This window comes from Rhipicephalus sanguineus, chromosome 8, assembly GCF_013339695.2.
Source record: "Rhipicephalus sanguineus isolate Rsan-2018 chromosome 8, BIME_Rsan_1.4, whole genome shotgun sequence".
Taxonomy (NCBI): domain Eukaryota; kingdom Metazoa; phylum Arthropoda; class Arachnida; order Ixodida; family Ixodidae; genus Rhipicephalus; species Rhipicephalus sanguineus.
In genome coordinates, this window is record NC_051183.1 from 27,538,608 (window position 1) to 27,545,147 (window position 6,540).

Below are 6,540 nucleotides of genomic sequence, written 5' to 3' on the forward strand. Positions count from 1 at the left end.
CTAGCGACATAATGGTATAATGAAGAGAATGAGCTGTCGTGACACAAAATGGCGCCATAAACACGTAACAAAAATCTGATAATTAAAAAAATCCTCATAAAGCGTAGTAATTGTTCTATTATTGCTTGTATAGGATATATAGGTTAATGAGGATTAAGTCGAGTGAAAAAAGAATGTTTATTTACGCCATTCGGCAGTTAATGAAAGCATAATTAAAAGCCTAATTAAAAGGGCCACTTACACACTGAAAGCACAGAAAAGTCCCTACGGGTTCGCCGTAGGTGAACAGGTCAGTGGCGTTCGGTGGGTACGCGGTACCCAAGTTTTGGGCTAGGGTGGAGTATTCTTACCACATGTAACGGTTAAGTAGAAATAGGTAATGGTCTCACTGGACCACATAATGCCTACAGCGTCGCTGCAAATAGAGCTAGGAAGACGGGGTTCAGGGTGTATGTATACATGTATACCAATAGGCCACAGTAGTGTACTGTGCCCTTCCTCTCAGTTGAAGGTAAGGCAAAGGGTGACTTCACCCGCTGCCACGGAGCGGCCGAGGGCGCTGCAGTTCTAAGTGACGCAGTTGGAAAAGTCCGCGAAATAAAGGGTATGAAAAAAAAAAATCACGCCATATCCACGAAGTGAATGATGATTGAGGAGCTGGTTCGGAGATCGCGAAAACCCGTGAATCTTCCGTACAAGCCCTCTACCATCATATGAAGTCGTGACACACGTTGTTATATATACAAATATACACAATGTTTTATTATATTCACAATTTTGATGAACTATATACACAGTTTACAATTATATACATATTGATGAAGCATATATACAAGAAATATCTAAGAGCATCTGATTCTCCATTGTCGACACTTGCAGACGCAACGCTCCTAATGTTCTTTCAATTTGAAAATCTTGAAAACTGCCCTCGAGACGCGCGCGACAAAGTGGCCCAAAAAATAGCTGTCCGACGCTCGCCTGGCTGTCGACCGCGCTCGCCCTGTGAGAATTAACGGCCAGGCCAGAGGGAAGACACGACGCGCGTAGCGTTCCTCTTCGCGTTCCACGATTCTTTGAATGGATGGATGCAGTGGGATGCAGGTTACGGCGCTGGACTTCGCCCCCGCTTAAGAATTTGGCGAGCCAGCTCCCAGTAGCGATAAATACGGCAATGTAATGTATACCGAAGCAAGTGGTGTCTTTTCATGGTGTCCGACAGCATAAAATTGTATGGTACATAATCTTTTTGTACGTAAAAGTGGTCCCTCCTGATGGCAGCGCCACTGCAAACTCGGCGGCGCTAAGAAATCGCTAGAGTGGCGCACTAGCTCTTTAGAAGGTCGTCCGAGCGCCATCTTGTTCGTCCTCGTCTCGGTTGTTTACTTGATCGGTGCACGGTGCGTGGTCGACCGCGCTTGAGTCAGTTCGTACGGTGGTTCTGCATGCTTCAGGATGCCGGCATGCTGTGCCAGTGGCACCAACCACCACTACAACAGCAGAAAGGAGCGGTTTTTCACTACAGCGGGTAAAATCCGTAGCTTTCCGGAGGACACCCTAAAAGCGCTGCTTCAGCTGCTAGGAGTAGAGGTGTGCACCGCCGCGCCACGCCGCCGCCGCCGCCTGTTTTTGGTCACGCCGCTCGCACCGCCGCCGAAATCCCAAGAGAGATCACGCCGCCGCCGCCGCCGCCGCCGCCGCGCAGTAATTGCGGCGCGCCGCCGTTAGTGCTTTTATTCGAATGGGGAATCTGGAAATAAAATACAGAGCTTCGCCGGAGGGGCTCTTCTCGATGTGTCCATGTAATGAACTGTCCATTTCAGCGGCCGCTGAATAGCGGGAGCTCGGCGAGAAGCGCGCCCCCTTTTTCCGGTTCTTGTTCTGCAGCGCCATCATGACATCACGAAGCTTTCGAACACTCTCGACACAAATGATAGGTGTGGAATGCGCTTCAATGAAACGAACGCAGCCCTCAGAGATTCCTTCGCCCCAAGGGCGAAGGAATGAATGCTCGAGCAACAAATTTTAATGTCACGCGAAGAACGGCAAGCAGCTCGAAACTTGCAACGCGCTGCAGAAAGGACGCACGGAACGAACATGCACAGGATGAGAGCGAACTAACTGTCACATTTGTAACTTAATTCTGCGTGAGCACCGCGCTCCTTTCGCAAATGCGGCCGCTGCAGTGATCCAAGTGACCTTCGTGCTCTCAACGCGATACGTACAAACAACCGCGATCACGAGATAAGCGCACGCACAAGCGACCATGCCCTGTAGAAGCGGGCGCTCGTCGCAACGGCGACCTTTCATGCGCGCTCTTCAAGCCCTTCGCGTCATCTCGCTAGTAATAACGAAAACACGCTGTAACACAGATCTCCGAGTACAGTCACCGGCAAATGGTGAATATAAATAGCTCGCCGTTAGCACGGCGAAGAACGTGCCGTCCGTGGCCGAATCGTTTCGCGCTGCGCGCTGCGGAGCGACGGGTCCTAAGTTCGATTCCCGGTGACGGAACTTTTCCTTCTGTTTTTTTTTCTTTGCCCACTGTTAGTCTATATTTTACAGCGTCACATCCGTGACAGAAATACGTTAGTGGAACCGTGGTGGACCCCGGCATAAAACACTTTCGTGTTAAAAAAATGAGTTTCGGAAATTGTCCAACGGACTTGCACAAACCAAAGCCCTGTGAGTGGTTTCGCGGTCGGTAGAGTGGCTTCATTCACCGCAAACAGATAAAACGAATTTTTCTCATGCGAACTTATGACACAAAATCCATATTACACACTCAATATGAATGAAGGAAAGAAGGGGACCTTTAAGGGGGCTTAAAAGTCCCCTTAAAACTTGCCGCCGGCAGGGGACTTTTCGGTCCCTGCCGGCAGCAAGTTATCTTTTCGTCCACTTTACTTTCTTCACATTTATATTCTAATTACTACAAATAACACCCCCTATACTTTCCTTGGCAATATTTTCCGTTAGCTCTCATTATATTGTGTCTAACAAACAAAAAAACGAGCCCTTAAAAGTCCCCTTCTTTCCTTCATTCATAGCGAGGGTCTCGTTCTGGCAGACATGATGCCTTCGGTAGTATGCGAGGGATTATTGGTCAGCTTCCCTCTCGTAAAAAAGAAAAAAGATCACGTGTTACGTGACGCCAACAGGCAGGAAAAAGTGTTCCACTCTCGCCGCCATGGCTGCGATCGGCGCTGACTAACACTCCCAGGTTTAAATCTACACATATACCCCATAAAGTGGACGGGAGGATGACCGTCGCCGTAGCTCAGTGGTAGAGCATCGGAATCGGAGGCGTTATTCGAAGGTCGCAGGTTCGGTCCCTGCTGGCGGCAAGTTACAAATAACACCCCCTATACTTTCCTTGGCATTAATGTCAGTTCTCATTAATGTTGTGTCTAACAAACAAAAAAACGAGCCCTTAAAGTCCCCTTCTTTCCTTCATATTACACACAGCTATACAGCAGTTTTCGACAATATGAAGCGTCAACGCACTTTTATTCATGTTCGCAATCCCAGGCCACGATGACAGCAACCGCCTGGTGCGCGCAGCGCGCCAAAAAACTCCGTTGCCGCCGGCGTCACAATCGAAAAACGGCCGCACAACTGACTTTCTTGTAGCTAACTCCTGTACAGGTAGGGTGGCTCGCTAGCTTTTTTGCGCATTCGACAACGTCACGAGAGCGTGCCAAGTGATGTGATGACGATATAAGCTCACATACACGCGCCATGACACGGGCATAGCCTCCTAAAATATAGGAGCTAGTGGCACGGGTGACAGCGGCACATAAAGGCACCAAAAGTAGCCTCGATGATCGGTTCCGGAAGCGCACCGGAGCCCATTGCGGAGGCCGTGCACGAAAGACCGCTTAATTTGGGAGCAGTTTAGGCGCAATAATGCGTTTTGGAGCAGGATGGCGCAGCGGAAGCGCATTGGCGCAGCGTGGCGCAAATTGCGCAGCACTTCCACCCGTTTTCTTCGCACGTAAAGTTGTGTTTAACACAGCAAAACGGCGGTGTTCCAATTCATTTGGACCTTGTGCCCTTCCAAGTGCTTGGGGATGCAACAAAACAGTGCATCTTCGGAGAGGAGTACTACAAAAAATCTGATCCACACCACAAAGTACGTATCATGAAACAGAAAAAAAAGAAAACAAATAAAATTACGCCATCTCCCGCTAAAGGGGACCATGAGGCGATGCGAAGCCGGAGCACTTGCACGATCGCGTTCCGTTGGCGTTCGTTGGGCATGCTACCGGCCTCGCGTCGTGGAACGCGAAGAGGGACGCTACGCGCGTTATATATCTTCCATCTAGCCTGGCCGTTAATTCTCACAGGGCGAGCGGGGAACGCGGTCGACAGGCGGGCGAGAGGGGGGCAGCGTAGGAGTGGAGAGAGAAGGGGAGGCGACGCGCATGCGCTCGAGCTCATCGCGGCGTTGCTTAGGAGAGAATTTCGGCATGTCTAGACCGCGTTTCAGAGGAAGAGTGGAAAGGGGAGAGGGGAAGTGGAGAGGGGAGGGGAGAGGGAAAGTGGAGAGAGGGAGGGGGAGGGAAAGTGGAGAGGGGTGTGGGGAGAGAAAGTGGAGGGGAAGGGGAGAGGTGTGGGAGAGGGTATACGCATGCGCAGTAAGGGTGGAGGCATTTTATTGAAAAGGCCATAATCAATATACAGGCCCTGGATTTGCACCATATTATGGCTTCATTTGACACCATTGCTATTGCTCGGTGTAAAGAGGCGATTAAGAAATATATTGCAAGCATAAGCCCTTGGATATCCACTACCAATTATTCCTTTATTTACCTTGTACAGACAGACAACTGCAGACTGGCAAGTCATCAAAAAGAAAAGGCTGCAGCTGCAAACTAAAAAGAAAGGATGTCGAGCCGTAATGAACTTCAAGTAAATTGAACTGTATCCCAAAAGCAAGGGCTTTTGTGTCCATACCAACCATGGTTTTGGTGAAACTGAAGCATTCAGCCAAACTGTTGACAAAGATGTAGTACTGCGTATCCATGACCTTGTGCGAGAGGGCATCACATCGGCGTCGGTACTATGTGCATATGCTTTTTGTCGAAAAAGAAAAAACAAAGAGCAGCAGCAGGACATACTTCTTAACACATGCAGACATCAATAATTATGTGCAAGTTGCACTTAAAAAAGACCGGTTCAATAGAGTTGACCAAGAAAATGCTGCTATTTTAACCAAAAAGGTTAGCACAGAGCAGCCAGAAAGGCGCGTCTTTTATAGACCACATGCAGCAGGAGCTCTGAGAAAGCTTGCATTGTCACTGACAATGTCGAAGAGATGGTGGCCAATGAATGTACACTTTTCTGTTATTAAACTTTATGAAAGAGATGATTGTCAAATATGGCACTTCTGTTGTCTGTTTGGGTGCCACGCAGCCTCTGCGAGAAGCTTCTGTCGCGATACGTCGGGCCCTACCGAGTCTTGCGCCAGGTGACACCTGTCACCTATGAGATTTCCCCGACCACAAACTCATCGACTGCTACACCCAGAACTGACATCGTGCACGTTTCTCGCCTGAAGCCCTACAACGGTGACACGCCCTTCTAACCATAACAGGCACCGGGACGGTGCTTTGCCGGCCGGGGTAATGTCACGGGTATGCAAAGGTGACTCAGGCACGGGCGCTGAAATGACACCCAATGGAGGAAGACGACAACGTTGTTGTTGTGGGTTTGAGTCTGAGGCTGCCCTGTTGTCCTACGATCCTGTCCTCTCCGTGCAGCATTAACTCGATCAGTATTAACTGAATAAATCATCCCCGTAACAATATTTTTGCCAGGTTGCCAACACTGAAATATGTTGCACTGGCTATAACTGGAGATCGTGCCAGTGTCAAAAATCCACGCGGAAATTACCCATCTCGAAGGCTATGTTTGTTGGCTACATGTAACGGCTGCCTTTTGGCTTTAGCCATTCAAGTATCCATTGACCGGCTACCACGGCCAAACAGCAGGCCAAGCCAAGCCAAGATTGGAATCTGCTTGGTGCGGCGTTTTGAGGCGAATGACAGCGCGTACGAGTACGACGCGGATCCTAATTCGGACAAAGAGAGTACAACAGAAGCGCTGCAACATCAACTAGCCCAACGTCGTTTCCTTTTGGCGTGTGAGGATTTGCGTTGTCAGATGTTTTTGTGGCTAGGCCTGATCTGCGTTCCGAGCTTAGTCTGTTGCTTGGCGTGAGAGGTGTTGCTCCGACGCCGCCCGTTCCATGTGCGCCGTCGGAACTAAAGAAACGCGGCAACTACGAGGCCCTAACGATGGCGAAAAAAGCGGTCATTATTTACCAGGTGGAAGTTGCTGGGGATTTTTCGCCGACTTGGGCGATGAGATCATCCGTCAGCTACTCGAACCAGCGCATGTGGACAGCGACTGCCGTGATGACGCACCTCCCACACCACAGCCATCAAATGCGGATTCAGCGTAGGCTGTTGCAGTGCTATTGCCGACCTCCCACACCACAGCCATCAAATGCGGATTCAGTGTAGGCTGTTGCAGTGC

General features: G+C 49.7%; 1 non-coding gene across 1 annotated transcript; it reads left to right on the plus strand.

The window, feature by feature from the left end:
- The first annotated feature begins 3,266 nt into the window (after positions 1 to 3,266).
- Trnap-cgg (transfer RNA proline (anticodon CGG)) lies at positions 3,267 to 3,344 on the plus strand. The gene is given in 2 exon segments: positions 3,267 to 3,302; positions 3,309 to 3,344. It is a non-coding gene; the product is annotated as a tRNA-Pro (tRNA).
- Positions 3,345 to 6,540: the final 3,196 nt, after the last annotated feature.